The following is a 20,030-nucleotide window of genomic DNA, read 5'->3' as shown; positions in this document are numbered from 1 at the left end:
CCCCAGTCGTATCGCAGGCCCAACCTTTCCCACTATAAGTTGTTTGGACAAAGGAACCATCATGACATCGTTGAATTCCGCTTCTTCAAGAAAACTTACTATACCCGCAATACTGCTACCACACGCGAAGACTGGACGGCACTGTACCACGTCATATCACTGAAACCCACTAGGCCAAACTAGCCCGCCTAGGTCATCTATTTTGGAACGGAGGGAGTACGTCTCTGCACTACTATGATTTTGTGTTGCACGTTCTCTGTACTTTTGCTACGATTTTCCTACCCTATGAACCAAATGAGGCCTGAATGTATGTCGACTATTGTCTGATCGATCGCTAAGCCTACAATTTTAGGAGCTAGGGCTATTGGTCGATCGACGAGGGATAAGTATAAGCGTACCACGAGCTCATCAGCCCCAACGTTTCTCTTCGGTGAGTGTTTTGCATACTATAGCTCACACAGTAGCTAGCCTACTAACACCAAGAATCATCAAACAAGCCCTGCTGATATGATAAACATTTCAAACTTACATCTAAGCATGCCATATATTACATCAAAAGCTGGTGAGGATACATCTGTTTCCATAACTCGGAGAGGGCTCGCATGATTCACTATCAAACAAAAGTAGCAAGATCCGCCCACACAAGACAGTGCACTAGCCCTAAGATGGTTTGATAACACGCATCGTTCTGGTAATTAAACACAGGGCAATGCAAACTACCCTGAAGGATTAGCGCGACCAACTATTTGTTGTCATCGATCTCTCGGGCAATGACCACAGCACGGACAGCGGCATGGGAATCGATTTCTGGGCGATGTCCACAGGACTGACCGCGACATCGGAATCGATCTCTGGGGCGATGTCCACAGGATGGACAGCGGCATCGGAATCGATCTCCCGGGCGATGCCAATAGGACGGGCCACGACATCGGAATCATCAAGGACGTCCACCCGCACCTGCACAACCCTAACATATTAGCAAGCACATTGCAAATAATCAAAAACCACAACTATGGTAATAAGCCATTATTTTTTACCTAGTGCAGCTCACCGGGGGATCTCATCCCTCCGGGGGCCATCTCCTCGTCCTCGATGGGGGCCATCACCTTGCCAGGGGAATACTGCTTCTCAACGGCGACTATCTCCTCAAACTCGGTCTTGAGCCTCACATAGGTGGCAATCAGAGTTCCTGTGGTAGGCACGGTGGGGCCCTTGCTGTTCTTCCAACTTTCTTTGAGGAGTTCGTCCGCCAACATCCTCAACTCTTTGGCCAGTGCTTGTTTCTTGGAGTTCTTCGTCTCCATGGGTTGGCCCACCAACATGGTCAACTCGTTGGTCGGTGCTCGCTTCCTGGAGATCGCTGTCTCTAGTGGGTTGTCCGCCGGCAACTCTTTGCCTAGTGCTCCAGGATCCATCAATGAACTGACAAACAAAAAGCAATCGAAAGGAAACCACAATCGCGATGAAAACGGGAAAAGAATAGGATGTGAGAATCGGTCGGTGCTTCGCAAAAAGAAGATTCTTGGAATGAAAATGTAGCAGCATAACTGATTCACCCACCTTTCCTTCGTCGGTACAGAAGAAAAATGGCAGAAGTGAGTAGCCTGGAGTGAGGTTTTCTTCAAGAAAGGGAAGAAAGGGCTTGAACGAGCGTTCCAGTGAAATGATGGTTGCTTCGTCCAGTCCAACTTGGAGGCCACCTTACCACTGCTGGTAAAGGTGTGGGTTTCGTGATATGATGGGTCATGACGGCCACACCGGGGTGACAGGTGAGTCTCGACTGTAGCACCTCGCTGTGATTTGGTGGATGGCACGCGGGCCCGGATGCTTTGAAATGTCCCGCATGTAGATAGAGCGGCTAGTCGTATAGGAGTGCTCAATAGTGTGCACCGCGACCAAGGCGGAGAGGAAAACGAGAGAACTACGTAATTAATGCATGAGTTTAATTAGGGTAGTTTTGTAAAGTACGAGATACATTCCTCCAATCGCAAAATGCATTGGTTCATGAGATTTGAGATTTGAGCCCTATAAACCGGAAGGGAGGGAGTACTGCACACGGTGTAGTCTAGTCACTTGTTGAAATCTCTAGAAAGGCAAATACTCCTTTTCGGTTTACAGGGCTATACTACTCCCTCCGTCTAGGTGTGTAAGTCATCTTACGAAAACCAAATAGTCCCAAAACACATAGGCACGATGCATTAACTTCTACCTTGTTTCTTGTTTCTTGACATATCAACCAATAAGAGATGAGAGGTGTGCATGCTTTTAATGACTTGCAATGGCTAGTTCATTGCATGCGCTATTAATTAGCAAATAAACATTGGTGACTCCAGGAGGAAATGGTGCTAAGCGCGTGGACCTATGCAGAATGAGTATCAACCAATGGATAATGGAGTTTAATTGTTAAACAATAGCAATTTTGTCTCATGCAAGAGCCTGGCTAGTACTCCAAGGAACCGCACCACGCGAGCGTTCACAACTGCCACGTTCGGGTTACGCTTGGCTCTTCGCCTCTTCGAGAAGACGAACAATGATGTTACTCCTACTTCTACAGTATCGAATCCACTGCTGCATGTCCGTCCACCTCGTGCGGGATGGATAGCGTGTAGCGAAAGCTTCTACTTACTGCTCCTGCCTTTGCGTCTATGACAGGTGGGCCCAACAGCTGGTTGGCCCTCCTGTCATGCAGCCAAAGGCAGGTGCAGTTAAGGCACCGGAGCTCAGTCCGCGAGGGAGAGGGCATTGTAGTAATCAAATTTATCGGTCTTGTACGAGTTGACGCGACACATCAAAGCACTACACTAGATATAAGTCTTTTTACACATTTAAAATGGGCTACTTCGTATGTAGGAGTAGACATATTCTGCTTTGTATGTAGTCACTTGTTGCAATCTCTAAAAAGACTTATATTTGGAAACAGAGCGAGTACAATGCATGCATGCATGCCGTGACTTTCCTTTTGATACTTGCATGTGTTGATTTGATGCACCTTGCCAAATTTTGACTATAAATTTAACTAACCAAATTTTCATGCATGTCACAAAAAATTACGGGGCTGTTTGGATTGTGACTATGTTTGTCTTATGTTGCCACATTATTTTTGCCACACTTGCCTAACCTGAGTTGCTCAAATTGTTAGACACATTTTGGCTTGCCTAAGGGAATCTTGCCACATTTTTTGTGTCTATGACATGTGGGGTTCACTGCTAATAAAAAAATCTTGTCTTAGGTGTGGCTTATAAAAAAGACTTATATTCAGGAACGGAAGGAGTAGAAAATATAAATAATAATGCATGTTGGGGCAACCCACGTTTCCGCTAATTTTAGCAGTGGGCTTGTTCACAATTTTTACGAGGGGTTGGTTGTTCATTTAATGGAGGGACTTTAGTACCAGACTTGAACGATACAAAGTGCGACCTGGCACACCGTAACACCACCTGGAACAAGCGGGTAGCTATCTCAAAAAACAATCAACAAATATAAAAACCGCGACCTGGCATGTAGTAGTACACAATTTTAAACGATTGTTTTGATGGAGTGAAATAGGAAAACTACCCCACTACGTATATATAGGCCGGAGCCTCCGCGCTTGCTTGCTAGGGTTGCTCTATTCACACACTCTCATCCTCTCCAGATCTAAACAAGATATGGGTAGTAACACTGTCTTTCTCCCTTCAAAAGACACTGGCTTTCTATCCTCACCGCTGGTTACAGATCCGGACGTATCCCCCTCCGCCGGTGAAGGGGAGGAGGGGCAGCGTTTAGGCCGTCGTCGACAGCGAGGGAGGAGACCCACTGCCGGCCACACCGTTATCTCTGGCCGAGCGCCGGCGCGGGAGGTCCTCCGATCCCTTCGTCGTTGCCTGTGGGCGGATCCGGCCTCCCGCCGCCCACCTATCCACATCCTGACGACCTTCAGGTATATCTTCGTTCGAAACCGCCTTAGCTCTACTTCCCCAGCTCACTACGTTGTTGCATGTGCATCATTTTCTACCTCTTAGCCCCTCTCGGTCGGATGGCCCAACGTCACATTTTTTTCTATTGTTAGAGGTAAAGCTACTTCATGGAGTCGAATCTTGTACTCCCTCCGTCCGAAAATACTTGTCATTGAAATGGATGTATCTAGATGTATTTTAGTTCTAGACACATCCATTTTGATGACAAGTAATTCCGGATGGAGGGAGTACTTGGTTCAAACAAGAAATAAAGTGGGGGTGGGGGAATTTAGTATGTAGGAGTACATCGGACTTGGTACAAACAGGAAGGAAAGGGAGTGAAAGTAGTACAGACTGGTCATCCAACCGGTCTCTTGGTCAAAAAGGGAAATATAGGGGTAACGCTGTACACAGTGGTATGACCAGGACAAGATTTGCTATCCACACATAGGAGTAGGTGCCTAGAGTGAACAAAAATGGGACCAACCCAGATATGTTTCTTGGATGTTTGCTTCTCGGGGCAACAAACTATGAATCACCACTTTATGCCCCTGTTTACGTACATGGTGCTGGACTGCTGGTGCACCCACTGTCCCATGCCCTTATACCAAATATTTAGGCTTCGTTCAGAATAAAGGGGCAGAAAACATAGGTCTTGATGAAAATAGAGGAATAGGAAAGGAATGTAGGTATAAAACTATGGAACAGCGAACCGGAGGAAACTCTCAAGAGAATGTGTTCGGATGGACTACGAAATGTACAGATTTGATTTTTTAGAGTAGCATGCTTGGCAGTATGAGATGCTATTTGTTTATTCGGCTGCACAGTGACTACTCTTGTCCTCACCTCGCGTACCACACATAGGTTGATTTTTTTATTCTGGCAACACAGCACAGCAACCTGTCTAACGCATGGCAGCGAGCACCTGCCTCGGGCTTCCGCCCAAAAAATGAGCAACGCGTGGATGTTTCTAATCCTATGGAATCAGTACTACCAGACCAGCTTTCCTATGAAACACTATTCACCTTTCCCATGTTCCGAACGGCTGGAAGGGAAAGAATACCGTAGGAATTGTGTTCCTATGAAAATCCTGCACCAAACCTGTGAACCGAACGCAACCTTAGCTGTTCTTAATCTAATGTCCATGGTAAAAATGAAGCCATGCCACTGTTATAAGCCATGACAAGTTTAGCCAAAAAAATTTGCCTGTAATTGTTTGAGACTCTGACTGTTTCCTCTGTGCCTTTTTGTGCAAACAGGGATATCCAATTCACCTGGTTGCTGTTGTGACCTTTTGGTGCACTGCACAAAACTCTTCTTAAAAGAAGTGACTATTGTGCTGTTTAACTGGAATGTCAGAATGGAGCAGTTGGTTCATTTTGGTGGAACTGCACAAAGGGAGATCTGTGTTCCAATCCTCATCATCCATATTGGTGCCATAACCTTCCTTTAGGTAAGAATGATATTTAATGCATGTGTTCATCTCTATTTTCCGACTGCCATGAGAAAATAATGCTATTTTTTACTAGTACACTTGTACTCCCTCACTGACAAAACCAATTCTGAATTAGAAGGCCAATCATGTACTTGGTTTCACCAACTGGTGAGGAGAAAGAGAAACATAGCATGAAGAGGAAGAAGAAGAATAAACAGTGCCAAGGCGATCTTCCAGAAGCTAGAGGCCTCAGTCGAGGCCATTCAAGGGCTCCAGCAACGACTACCTTACATGTGAGATGATCCTCCAGGGAGCCCTTCCACTTCTGCTGTCTCACTTAATTAATTAGGAGTACTTAGGTACCACTAATTTATTACTGCCTAATTTTCCTGTTTTAGTTAAACAAATCTTTAGTAGGACCCTATGCTGAATCATGTACGTGTGTATGTTTGTCTATGGAGGTAAATCATGTGGTGGAGCAGGGAGGGAATATTATTAGTGCCATGACATAATAGTGCTATTGTTTTGCATGTCAATTTATTGCCATTGGTTCAATGAGGCAATCTTTTGCGTATCGTCCATCATGAATTTGATGCTACTGTTTGAGTAATATGCTAATGTCTTCCTATCCTTTCTCACTAAGCTAATGAAGGTTTCACCTTGTTCCTACTTGTGCAAACAGGGATCATGTTGTGCCAATCATACATTTTAGTGGAACTACACAAGACAATACAATGAACTGTATCCCAGCCAGTGCTTTAACTCTGCTGGAAGTTCTTGATAATCTTTCGATATAATCTCAGCACTGGTAAACAAGAGTGATTTCAACCATACATTTGAAGTGCACAAAAATATATACTATTGTGTGATTCAAGTGAGTGCTTTATCATCTCTTATGGGACTACATGAATAAGCTTTTTTTCTCAGGTTGGTACGGGCCTAAGGCCTTCATCCATATTAGTTTGCTGTCATCTCTATTTGTATCGTGCTACAGTCATGAGAAACTCCTTTATCTTTGCACGTTAAAGTTTTGCAACCTATGATAAATGGCAATGCTTTGAGTGTTGAGTTGAGCTAATTGGCACTGATTAAATAAACTAATACCTCTCTTTAAGAAAGACTACTATGTTGCTAACTTTACCCATTAAGATAATGAGGGTGCTTCTATTTGTTAGTGTATGTTTCATCAACTAGTCCCACTATTACAGTAATCTCACTCTCTCAATATATGTGCCAACAGGGATGCTCGATTTTGGTGGAACTGCACAAAAACTTTGGGTGCTTCATTGCCTCGACAGCTTCCGTCCTTTCCTATCAGTCGCTAACCTCCGCTTGCTTTCTACCTTTGCTGTCAGTCGCTTGGCTTATCTCGGCTTCCAGTCAAAGGAAATAGTAATTGATATGCTACCACACACAGGTTGGTACTGGTCTTTATCCTGATTATTGTGCCTGTCATATGTATTGGTAATTTGGTATTGTGCTACTGTTTGCCGATTTCATAAAGGAGTAATTTGGAGCCTGAACTCGCAGGCAAATCATTACATCGGGTGATTTCAGTAGAACTGCACAAAATGATCGGATGGACAGGTACTTATGTTGCTGCTATGTACTCCAAAGTTCACTCAGACAAGCATCGATGTTGACAAGAAGTGCCTATATTCATTCGAGTATCAACCGGCGTCAACCAATTGTCAAACTCCAAGTATTAGGAGAGTGAACGCCAAAAATATTGCTTGGTGCATAGCCCAGAAAAAACGCAGTCCAGTCTTTGGTCCCAACTTGTGCCTTTTGGTTATCGGCACATATGGTAGCGAACTATATGGCATGGAGTCTAAAGATTCCAGACAAGTTGGTTGACGCATATATTCATCTGGCACTTAATCAGTCTGCACGCCGAGGATGCTCCATTTCAGTTGAACTGCACAAAAAAATTGGGTGGTTCATTTTCTCAACCGCCTCCTTTCTCGTCTGCAATGTAGAATTTTGGCGAGATATAGGACCAAGATGAGCCAGTAAACTAGTTGGATGAAAGTAGTGGCCAAGTTGCTCAAACCACCCTCAGCACGAGGCCACTATTTGAGGATAAACCTACAAGCAAAGTTCAGATTGTTTGTGCTGCCTCTTATGTACTCGAAAGTTTACTCGTGCAAGAACTAATTTTAGCAAGAAGTACCTCCGATTGAACACCATTTACCAGTCTGTACCCTAGGTAATTAAAGTTCGTCCATGGATCATATTGGCTGTTATCTCAATCATTTGGATGCATAAACATACTGAACATGTCTATATCTGAATCTTTTTGTGAATCATGTATGAATATTGTCGTGTGATCTATCAATCATTTGGATGCATAGATATCCTGAGCTTGTGTATATATGAATATTTTGAGTTGTTGATAGTGAATGTTGGCTATGAATATGAACGTGTCCTATGAAGCTGAGTTTGATATGAATGTTTACCTTTTCTGTTGTATTTGTGTGTGAACTTGTTAGTATGCCTACTGTGGGGTATAAAACGCAGGTCTCTTATAAAAGTAATGTTGTGTCCAATTTATGTTTTCCCTTCTAACCACATTATATATATTTATATTATTACTATTATCATATATTTTATAGAGACTTATATATACATTATAAAAACATCCCACATGTTATTAACTTATAAAACTAAATGTTTAACGGAAGTTGGCAAGGAAAATCCTGGTTGTTTTTGACTCACAGGCAAGGAAAATCCTGGTGATTGCGTACAAAAGCTTGCGAAGATTTTAAGGACCAATTTAATAATAACGCGCTCATTTTTATTGTGAGCAATAACTCGCTAATTTCTTAATTATATATATATATAATGTGCCTCTCTGGTTTATTCTTTGATATTAATTGCTCCTTCTAACATAACATTATATATAACGAGCCCACCTAATACGTGTATTTCAAGGAAGTGCAAATGGGCTGGGTTTTCTTAGAAAATATAAATGGGCCTGATTGACGCGAAATTATTTGTTCACCCAGCCCAGCAAATGGACTGTACATTCTATAAAACATGGGTTAAATATATGCCACATTTTTGCAGGCTGACATGTGGGTCAATAGGTCGAAGCCTACGCAGGGCATTGTCAACTTGGTGAACAAATGATTGTGTCATCCACAGCCATTGGATTTATATCCAACGGCCGGCATGCACCTTCAATCTCTCGCCTTCTTCCTCCAGCGTCGCCGGGACCGCCTGGTCCGGCCTCCGGCGGCTAGCGGCTCTGCTTAGCACGCATCGCTGTGAAGCGCTACCCCACCGCCGGCCAGGCTATCCCTCCACCCCTCGACACCTCCTGTTATTCTCCACAGACTACAGCCCCACGCCGCAACAGAACCAGTTATAACCCTTCTCCTCCTCTCAATCTGTGACTCCACTGCCGTGTTTTCCCATCTCCGAGTCATTCCCGTCCGGGGCCTCGCCGTCGTCCACCGCCTCGCTGCGTTCGGTGCGGCGTGGTCAACAAATGAGAGTCATCGGAAGAGGACTGTACGTGGAGAGCCTGACGGCTGGGACCCACGAGGTCCATGGTCGCACGCAAGGAAAGTTCCTCCTTATTAAGCTGGAAAAAAATGTTTCCTCCACCTGACAGCTAGGACCCACCGTCTGTATCTTCGCACGGAAGGAAGTGCATCCTTGTTTTGCGAAAAAAATTATTCATCCCGTTGACAGCTGGGACCCGTCAGATTTGGTGACTGACTTGTGGGCCTACTAAGCGGACGTGTACGCACGACTTTGTCAACTTAATCAACAAATGATTCTAGCAGCTGGACCGTTGGATGTTAATCCAACAGCCGTGCTCCTTCTTCAACCTCTGTTCTTGCTCCTGTCTCCCGTGGGCGGCACCGCGGCTGTGCTGCCGCGCACCTGAACCAGTGAAGTTTCCCACTCCTCTCCATCTGCGACTCCACTGCCTTGTCTTCCCCATCTCCGGGTCGTTCCAGTCTGGGTGCGCTCAGTGCGGTGTGGTCAACGTGGTCAACAACCGAGAGTCATCGGAAGATGACTGTACGTGAGAGGCTGACAGTGGGGACGCACCACGCCCATGGACGCATGCATGCAACGGAACGCGGCGAGGTCAACGTGGTCAAGGAACGACTTCCATCGGAAGTATACTGTGCGTGGAGAGTCTCAGCTGGGTCCACGGCCGCAGCAAGTAAGTGCCGACATTACGCGGAAAATAATGATTCCTCCAACTGACCGTAGGGACCCACTGGACGGGCCACCGTATTTTGCGAAAAAAAGTTTGCCCCCTGACTGCTGGGACCCACCTGACGGGCCACCGTATTTCGTGAAAAAAAACGTTCCCCCCGCTGTCAGCTCGGACCCACCGGAAGTGCCTCCTTATTACGCACAAAAAATGAATACTCCCCCGGCTAGCTGGGACCCACCTTGGTGGGAGGCTGACTTGTGGGCCTACTAAGTTGACGGGGACGAAGGGCGTTGTCAACTTAGTCAATATGAACGATTCTAGCTCCACTGACCGTACGATGTCCATCCAACGGCCGTAGTGCTTCTTCAACCTCTGGTCTTCTTGCTCCAGCCGCCCAAAGCAGCGCCGGTCGTGCCGCATGCTCCTGCCTCCCGTGGCCGGCTGTGCTATCGCGGAGGCCTCACCTCCCCCTACTATTCCCACCGCTGGCCAGGCCCTGCGGCGACGGCAGCGTCACACCGCAGCCGAACTAGTGAACCCTCGTACTCCTCTCCGCGCGGGCTTCCACTGCCGCGTCTTCCCCGGCTCCGCGTCGTCCCCTTCCTAGGCCTCGTCGTCGTCCACCGCCGTGGTGCTCTCCGCGCGGCGTGGTCAACGTGGTCAAGGAACGACTTCCATCGGAAGAGTACTGTATGTGGAGAGGCTAACAGCTGGGTCCACGGCCACAGCCCAGTTTTTTTTGTGATTTGCCAAGTAAGTCGCTTTGTCAGGCCTGTTGGGCTGCAAATCTTTCAAGACGAGGAGAGCTTTCATTCGGCTAGCCGAGAAAATGGCCCATCAGTAATGAGAAATGGGCTGTACATTTTTAAAACACATCAAACCGGCAATTAGTTTCAAATATCTTTTTTTTATTTCAAGATTTTAAATTACATTAATTTTTATGCGTGGAGAATTTGTTGGATTTTATATTGATATACATTTATTTTTAAAATCAGTTTGAATGTGAGTCGAAATTTCGGGATTAAAAACAGTTCGGACCGCACCGAAATATGCAAAATTTCGTATAATTTTTTAACCGTGGCCACAATATGGGCTGTAATGCTAACAAAAAGAATATGGGCTCCAAAAAAACCTTAATAATTAGCAAATGGGCTGTAAATTATTAGAAATAATGGCAGATGGGCTGTATGCTGTTTTCCACAGATTTGAGGCTTTCCTAAAAAAAGGTTGACGCACAAGCAGTGACTGTTGGATGGCCATCCAGCGGGCGTCGTGCTTCTTCAATCTCTGCTCTTCCTGCTCCAGCCGCTCAAACAAGCGCCGGCGGGACTGCCTGCTCCCTCCTCCCCGCAGCCGGCTCTGCTACCGTGCAGGCCTCACCGGCCCACCGTACTCCCATCGCTGGCCTAGCCATCCCTCTACTCACCCACACCTGCTGTTATTCTCCGGCGACGGCAGACAAACCAGTAAACCCTCGTATAGTCATACTCCCCTCTGCGTGGGAAACAACTGCGGCGACTTCCCTGCCTCCATGTCGTTCCCTTCCTAGGCCTCGCCGTCGTCCACCGCCCTGGTGCTCTCGGCGCGGCCTTGTCAACGTGGCCAACGACCGACATGCATCTGAAGTGGACTGTACATGGAGAGGCCGACAGCTGGGTCCACGGCCGCACGCAAGGAAATGCCTCCTTATTACGTGCAAAATAATGATTCCTCCACCTGACATCAGGGACCCACCGAAAGGGCTTCTGTATTTCGTGAAAAAAACGTTACCGCTGCTGATAGCTCGGACCCACCAGCTATATCTTCGCACGCAAGGAAGTGCCTCCTTATTACGCACAAATAAATGAATACTCCCCCTGCTAGCTGGGACCCACCATGGTGGGAGGCTGACTTGTGGGCCTACTAAGTTGACTGGGACAGGGGCCTTTGTCAACTTTAGTCAATATGAACGATTCTAGCTCCAGTGACCGTACGATGTCCATCCAACGGCCGTAGTGCGTCTTCAACCTCTGGTCTTCTTGCTCCAGCCGCCCAAAGCAGCGCCGGTCGTGCCTTATGCTCCTGCCTCCCATGGCCGGCTGTGCTGCCGCGGAGGCCTCACCGTCCCCTACTATTCCCACCGCTGGCCAGGCCCTGCGGCGACGGCAGCCTCACACTGCAGCCGAACCAGTGAACCCTCGTACTCCTCTCCGCGCGGGCTTCCACTGCCGCGTCTTCCCCAGCTCCGCGTCGTCCCCTTCCTAGGCCTCGCCGTCGTCCACCGCCGTGGTGCTCTCCGCGCGGCGTGGTCAACGTGGTCAAGGAACAACTTCCATCGGAAGAGTACTGTACGTGGAGAGGCTGACAGCTGGGTCCACGGCCACAGCCCAGTTTTTTTATGATTTGCCAAGTAAGTCGCTTTGTCAGGCCTATTGGGCTGCAAATCTTTCAAGACGAGGAGAGCTTTCATTCGGCTGGCCGAGAAAATGGCCCATCAGTAATGAGAAATGGGTTGTACATTTTTAAAACACATCAAACTGGCAATTAGTTTCAAATATCTTTTTTTTCATTTCGAGATTTTAAATTACATTAATTTTTATGCGTGGAGAATTTGTTGGATTTTATATTGATATACATTTATTTTTAAAATCAGTTTGAATGTGAGTCGAAATTTCGGGATGAAAAACAGTTCGGACTGCACCGAAATATGCAAAATTTCGTATAATTTTTTAACCGTGGCCACAATATGGCTGTAATGCTAACAAAAAGAATATGGGCTCCAAAAAAACCTTAATAATTAGCAAATGGGCTGTAAATTATTAGAAATAATGGCAGATGGGTTGTATGCTGTTTTCCACATATTTGAGGCTTTCCTAAAAAAAGGTTGACGCACAAGCAGTGACTGTTGGATGGCCATCCAACGGCCGTCGTGCTTCTTCAAACTCTGCTCTTCCTGCTCCAGCCGCTCAAACAAGCGCCAGCGGGACTGCCTGCTCCCTCCTCCCCGCGGCTGGCTCTGCTACCGCGCAGGCCTCACCGCCCCACCGTACTTGTCGGAGTAAATGGCCACAGGTAGCCTAACCGACTCCCCCTGGCTCTTTGAAAAATTATCAGGCCGATCGGGCCTTCAAGCATCCAAAACACAGGGCCGCCTTCCCCTGGTCGGCCATCTCACAGGCCGACTACCGGAAGGCGACCCGACCTCAAAAACCATCCCGAAGATAACCATAAGATGGCCGACTCCCAGAATCCGGCCATAAGATGACCGACTCCCAGAAGCCGGACACAAGATGACCGACTCCCGGAAGCCGGCCGCAAGAAGACCGACACCCGGAAGCCGGCCAAAACTGCACCCTCAAGGGCTGCACCCACCTAACGGTGATGAGACGGGGCGTGGCCACGGTACAACCTGCCACCCCCGAATCCCGGAGCACGCATGGCCACAGTGCGCCGTACGGGTCAGGCATCCCCCGTCCGGCGCGGCACTGCTGCCATGTTGACCGTGACGCAACCCATGACAGGCGCCAGTACGGCCCGCGGGCGGCGGGCCCCTTCAGCCAGAGAGACGCTCGAAGGCGGCCAGGCCTCCCCTAGTCGGCCTGGGGCATAGCCGGCTCCCAATAGCCGGCTACCTCCCTCCCTCGAAGTATGTGCATCATTAAGAAGACAAGACGAGGTAAAGCTATAGTGAGAGTCCGCCGGGCGGCGGCACTGTAGCCATGCTTACCTCAGCAAAGCCCTCGTCATCAGGGGCGAGGCTACAGTAACCAGCAGCCGGCGGGACCCACCAGTCGGGGGCCCCAACGGTCGAAGGAGAAGCCGGCAAACACAGACACTGACGGCTGGACCCGCGCCCAGCCGGATTACCATTGTATCCCTGGGGGGTAGGCCTATATAAACCCCCCAGGGCACCCATGCAAAGGGTTGATCTTTGAGATAGTTTACACACCATGTAGAGAGAAGAGGAGAGCTAGCCTTGCCCTTCTTCCTCCTCTAGCCAAACAGCTCAAGGAGCACTTGTAGCTACTTGTGTTGATCTAGTGATCATGCGGAGACCCCGCAGAGCAGGACTAGGGGTGTTATCTCCACGGAGAGCCCCGAACCTGGGTAAGATTCGCCGGCGTGCATGTCTTCGCCTTATCCTGTTTCCAGGCACCGGCGATGTCTTACTGGCTCCCACAATGATAAGCCACCCGTTGGCATATGTCGCACCTACCACCCGACATTTGGCTCCTACCGTGGGGCTAGGTGCACCGTCGTCCGGAGACCTGTTCTGGACGGGAGCCCTTTTCCTCCCCCGCGAGCGTAGCCAGCCCGCCACGCCCGATGGCGCTTGCCCCGACGTGTTGCAAGGCGTCGACGACGCCTGCGCGGCGAGCTGCCTCGCCGATCTTCTTGGCGAGGCTTGCATCTCCGACGAGCCTGCTTCCGACGCGGGCACAGACTGCCCCGAGAGCCGCCTTGTCAGCCTCCTCGACCAGCTTCACTTCTCTAGCGACCTTGCTATGGACTTGGAGTCGATCGGCTCCACCGACCCGATGCTGGTCGACTCCGACACGGCATCGCTTGACGCCTTCCCCACCAATGTGGTGATCATCGACGACCCTCTCCCTCGAGCCGACAGTGGCAGCAGCGCTGTCACTGAGGTGCTGGTCATCAGCCACGGCGCCGTCTCAGGAGAGAACACCCACGACGCCCTACAAGCGGCGCTGCACGACTTGTCCGTCCCCATCCCGGCCGACGCTAACGCCGAGACACTGGAGGCACGCCGCCTCGCCCTCGTTGCGGAAGGCCAGAAGATAGCATCCATGAGACGCCTCACTGAGGCTCACCAGCACGAAGTCGACTGCGCCGCCTTCGGTACGCCGCCTCCTGGCGGGCTGAGCCGAGCCGGCATCGTCAAGAAGCGCGGCGCGGCCATCGCCAGCATGCTGGGAGCAGACCGCCCAGTCTACGCCACGCCACTCGAGAACCTGCGTGCCGCTCAGGCGGCCGTAGACGAGCTGAACGGGCTAGGGGCCGATGAGCTCCCCTACATGACTAGACGCATCCAGCAGCTGATCGACGCGGCCGCAAAGCGGCATGAAGCCGGCGCCCGCGCTGAAAGTCCTCCCCCACGCCGAGAGCACGGCGCGACATCCTGGACGCCGACTGCAAGCGGCGCCCACGCAAGAAAAGACAAGGAGTCGGCTGCCACCCGCAGCCGGTCTCGGCTCACCATTGAGCGCGACGAAGAAGGCCGCCCCCGAGCTGTGGAACGACAAGGCAACTCGCCTCCTCCCCCGCCTCGTGGGGAGAGATATCCCACCCCGCCTCCTGTCACGCATCCGACTCTCGGCGGCCGACTAGGCCACCGCGAAGGAGTCAGCGAGAATGACGCCCGCCATCGGATCGACCGCCTAGCGCGATCCCTGGCGCTAGAAGAAGATGATGATGTCGGCCCGCCTTGCTTTGGCCTCCGCATCCGCGACGAGCCCTTCCCCAAAGGGTTCTCACTCCCAAGAGACACGCCAAAATACAACAGCTCCGTGAAGCCGGAAGACTGGTTGATCGACTACTCCACCGTAGTCAGCATAGCAAACGGCAACAAGCGCATTGTCGTGAAGTACGTCCCGCTCATTCTTCAAGGCACGGCATGCACCTGGTTGAATAGCCTCAAGCCCTACAGCGTCAACAGCTGGCTAGACTTCACAGAAGTCTTCATCCGCAACTTCACCAGCACATACAAGCGGCCTCCCAAGCCCCGCCAGCTTTCCTTGTGCGTCCAAGGGCCCAGCGAATCAACTCGCGACTACCTCACGCATTGGGCCGAGCTCCGCAACTCCTGCGAGGGGGTGCACGAGGTTCAAGCCATAGAGTACTTCACTGCCGGGTGCCGAGAGGGCACCCTCCTCAAGCACCGACTCCTCTGCGACGAGCCGACTACCCTCGACGAGCTGCTGATCATAGCAGACAAGTACGCCACGGTCGACTCCTCGATGAAGACCGAGCTTCGAGTGGACACCTCTGGAAAGGTGCTCGCTCCGGCTCCCAAGACGCTGGCTAGTGACTCCAACCGACGCCCTTACCAGAACGACAACAAGCGCAAGGCCCCTATGCCACCTTCCGCCAGTCGGCAAGTAGCCACCGTCGAAGACGAACAGCCCGAAGAGCGGCCCGCGCCCAAGAAGCAGAAGGGCGGCAGGCCGGCTTGGCAGCCGGCTTTCTCCTACGAGCAAACTCTTGATGCCCCCTGCAAGTTCAACAGCGGCGCGAATCCGTCCAACCACACGACCCGGAAGTGCCATTGGCTCACGCGGATCTCCAAGGGCGAGGGGCTGCTGCCGCCTCCACCTCCTGGCCCGCCGCCTCCAGCCCCCCGGCAGCCGGCTGTTCGACCAGCAGTCGGAGCCATTCAAGATGAGTTCCTAGATGAGCACGCCGCCTACGTCGTCTTCACAAGCCAAATTGAGGACAAGCGCAGTCGGCGCCGACAGCACCAAGAAATCAATGCCGTCACCTCCAGCAACCCCGAGTTTATGCATTGGTCTGAGAAGCCTATCAGCTGGAGCCGGGCCGATCACCCAGAGGTGATGCCGTCTCCCGTGTGCTGATTGACGGTGGAAGCAGCATCAACATACTGTACCGCGACACCATGGAGAAGTTGAACCTCAAGACGAAGCAACTCATGCCAAGACGGACTGTGTTCCATGGCATCATACCCAGCCTGTCCTGTTCCCCAATCGGCAAGATCAAGATGGATGTCCTCTTCGGAGACAAGGATCACTTCCACCGAGAAGCGATCTGGTTTGAAGTAGTGGATCTAGAGAGCCCTTACCACGCATTGCTTGGCCGACCTGCCCTGGCCAAGTTCATGGTTGTGCCCCACTACGCCTACCTCAAGATGAAGATGCTGAGTTCAAAGGGGATCATCACCATAGCCGGAGACTACAAGAAATCCTCTGAGTGTGCTGCAGCCAGCAGCCGGCTGGCCGAGTCCCTCGTGATTGCTGAAGAGAAGAAGATGCTGGACCGAGTCGTGGCCATGGCCGGCAAGCAGCCAGCCCTGTCCCCTAACCTGAAGGAATATGATGCTCAAGGCTCCTTCCAGCCGGCCAAGGAAACAAAGAAGATACCTCTGGACCCGGAGAACCCGGAGAGGTTTCCTGTCATTGGTGCAAACCTGGACAGCAAATAGGAAGGCGAGCTCGTCGACTTCCTCCGTGAGAATCGGGACATCTTTGCATGGTCCCCAAAGGACATGCCGAGTGTTCCGAAGGATTTCGCCGAGCACAAGCTACACGTCCGAGCGGACGCAAAACCAGTCAAGCAACCTCTCCGCCGACTGTCGGAGGAGAAGAGAAGGATCGTAGGAGAAGAGATAGCCCGGCTCCTGGTAGCCAGCTTCATTATGGAGGTGTTTTTTCCAGAATGGCTTGCCAACCCGGTCCTGGTGTTGAAGAAAAACAATAAATGGCGTATGTGTATAGATTACACCAGCCTCAACAAATCCTGCCCCAAATATCTGTTTGCCCTACCACGAATCGATCAAGTGATAGACTCCACAGCCGGATGCGAGTTGTTGAGTTTCTTGGATGCTTACTCAGGCTACCACCAGATCAAGTTGGATCCAGCCGACCGCCTGAAGACCGCCTTCATCACACCATTCGGAGCTTTCTGCTACCTGACTATGACATTCGGCTTGAGAAATGCCGGTGCCACTTTTCAGCGTTGCATGCAGAAATGCCTCCTCAAGCAACTCGGCAGAAATGCCCTCGTCTATGTAGACGATATTGTGGTGAAGACGGAGAAGCGCGGCACCCTGCTGGAAGACCTCAGAGAAACATTTGCCAACTTGCGCCTGTTGTAGATCAAGCTCAACCCTGAGAAATGCGTGTTCGGAGTACCAGCCGATTAGCTTCTAGGCTTTTTGGTCTCAGAACGCGGCATCGAGTGCAACCCAGTGAAGATCAAGGCCATAGAGAGAATGGAGATTCCTACCAAGCTGCGAGACGTCCAGAAGTTTACCAGGTGCCTGGCCTCCCTAAACCGCTTTATCAGCCGGCTAGGAGAGAAGGCTCTCCCCATGTACCAACTCATGAAGAAGTCCACCCACTTCGAGTGGAACGACCAAGCAGACCAAGCTTTCCACGAGTTGAAGAAGATGCTGACCACACCGCCTGTCCTGGCAGCGCCGACTGAGAAAGAGCCCATGCTCCTTTACATTGTCGCGACTAGCCGAGTGGTCAGTACAGTTATCATGGTCCAACGCCCAGAAGAAGGCCGGGCTCAGTTAGTCCAAAGGCCGGTATATTACTTGAGCGAAGTACTGTCCACCTCGAAGCAAAACTACCCGCACTACCAGAAGATGTGCTATGGAGTGTACTTTGCCGCCAAGAAGCTGAAGCCCTACTTTCAAGAGCATCCCATCACGGTCGTATGCACTGTCCCGCTTGTCGAGATCATAGGCAGCCGGGATGCATCCGGCCGGGTGGCTAAGTGGGCCATTGCGCTGGCTCCTTACACGATCTTCTACCAGCCCCGCACCGCCATCAAGTCCCAAGCATTGGCCGACTTCCTTGTCAACTGGGCCAAGACCCAGTACCTACCACCGGCTCCCGACTCCACTCATTGGAGGATGCACTTCGATGGATCCAAGATGCGCACCGGCTTGGGAGCCGGCATCGTCCTCACCTCTCCCAAGGGCGACAAACTCAGATACACACTGCAAATTCATTTTGCCGCCTCCAACAATGTGGCCGAGTACGAGGCGCTCATACACGGGCTCCGGCTAGCCAAAGAACTCAGCATACGCCGGATCCTGTGCTATGGCGACTCGGATTTGGTGGTCCAGCAGTCATCCGGCGACTGGGACGCCAAGGACGCAAACATGGCGAGCTATCGATTCCTCGTCCAGCAAATCAGTGGATACTTTGAAGGATGCAGGTTCCTCCACGTGCCACGGGCCGACAACGAGCAAGCAGATGCCCTGGCACGGATCGGCTCCACCCGACAAGCTATACCAACCGGCGTCTCTCTCCAACGCCTCCTCAAACCGTCTGTCAAGCCATCTCCAGAATCAGACTCCATCTTTGTACCGCCTGCTCCTGATGCAGTCGGATCCGGCTCGAGGACTTCGACAGGCGGCCCGGGGACTGCCGCAGTCGCACCCGGCTCGGGGACTTCAGAACTTGGCCCGGGGACTGCAGCAGTCGGCCCGGGGACTGCAACGACACAACAGGCGGTGGCCGACTCCGACTCTTCACCACCCAACCCACCCACCCGGGTCACAGTAGCCGTATTGACAATAGAAGAAGTCACAGCTCCATCATGGGCCTAGCCCATCCTCAACTTCCTAGTAAACAGAGAGCTGTCGACTGACGAGATCTCGGCAAGACTAGTTCAACGCCGAGCCAGAGCATACACAATAATAAACAGAGAACTTGTTAAGCGTAGAGTCACTGGAGTCTTCCAGCGCTGCGTCGAGCCAGAGAAGGGCATAGCAATCCTCAAGGATATCCACAAAGGCGAATGCGGCCACCACGCGGCCTCAAGATCACTTGTCGCCAAAGCTTTCCGCCATGGTTTCTTCTGGCCGACTGCTTTGGAAGACGCCAAGGAATTAGTCAAATGCTGCCAAGGGTGCCAAGTCTTCAGCTCCAAGCAACACCTGCCGGCTTCTGCACTCAAGACCATCCCCCTCACCTGGCCCTTTGCCATCTGGGGGCTGGACATGGTGGGCCCATTCAAGACGGCACGCGGCGGCATGACACATCTGCTTGTCGCCGTGGACAAATTCACCAAGTGGATTGAAGCGAAGCCAATCAAGAAGTTGAACGGGCCGACTACCGTGACATTCATCGCAGATATCACCACCCGGTATGGTATACCACACAGCATCATCACCGACAATGGCACGAATTTTGCCAAGGGAGCACTGGCACGTTTCTGCGCGACACAGGGCATCCGACTGGACTTAGCGTCCGTTGCCCACCCGCAGTCAAACGGCCAGGTCGAGCGAGCAAACGGCCTCATCCTCTCCGGCATCAAGCCCCGACTGGTCGTATCACTGGAGCGTTCGGCCGGCTGCTGGCTCGATGAGCTGCCGGTTGTCCTCTCGAGTCTGCGTACTACCGCGAACAAGTCAACCGGCTTCATTCCTTTCTTCCTCGTATATGGTGCCGAGGCTGTCATCCCAACTGACATCGAGTTCGACTCGCCTCGGGTCACCATGTACACGGAGGCGGAGGCCAAGGAAGCGTGAGAAGACGGTGTCGACCTGCTGGAAGAGGGCCGGCTGTTAGCACTCAGCCGGTCCGCCATCTACCAGCAGGGTTTACGCCATTACCACAACCGGAAGGTCAAGCCAAGATCCTTCCAAGAAGGCGATCTTGTGCTCCGGCTGATCCAGCGAACAGCCGGCCAGCACAAGCTCGCCTTCTTGGAAGGATCTTGGCTTGACCTTCCAAAAAGATTTTCTTTTTGAATGAATGAAAGCGCTCTTAGTTCAGTTCGGTAGAAC

This window comes from Triticum aestivum, chromosome 5D (assembly GCF_018294505.1).
Source record: "Triticum aestivum cultivar Chinese Spring chromosome 5D, IWGSC CS RefSeq v2.1, whole genome shotgun sequence".
Taxonomy (NCBI): Eukaryota; Viridiplantae; Streptophyta; class Magnoliopsida; order Poales; family Poaceae; genus Triticum; species Triticum aestivum.
This window is presented reverse-complemented; position numbering follows the sequence as displayed.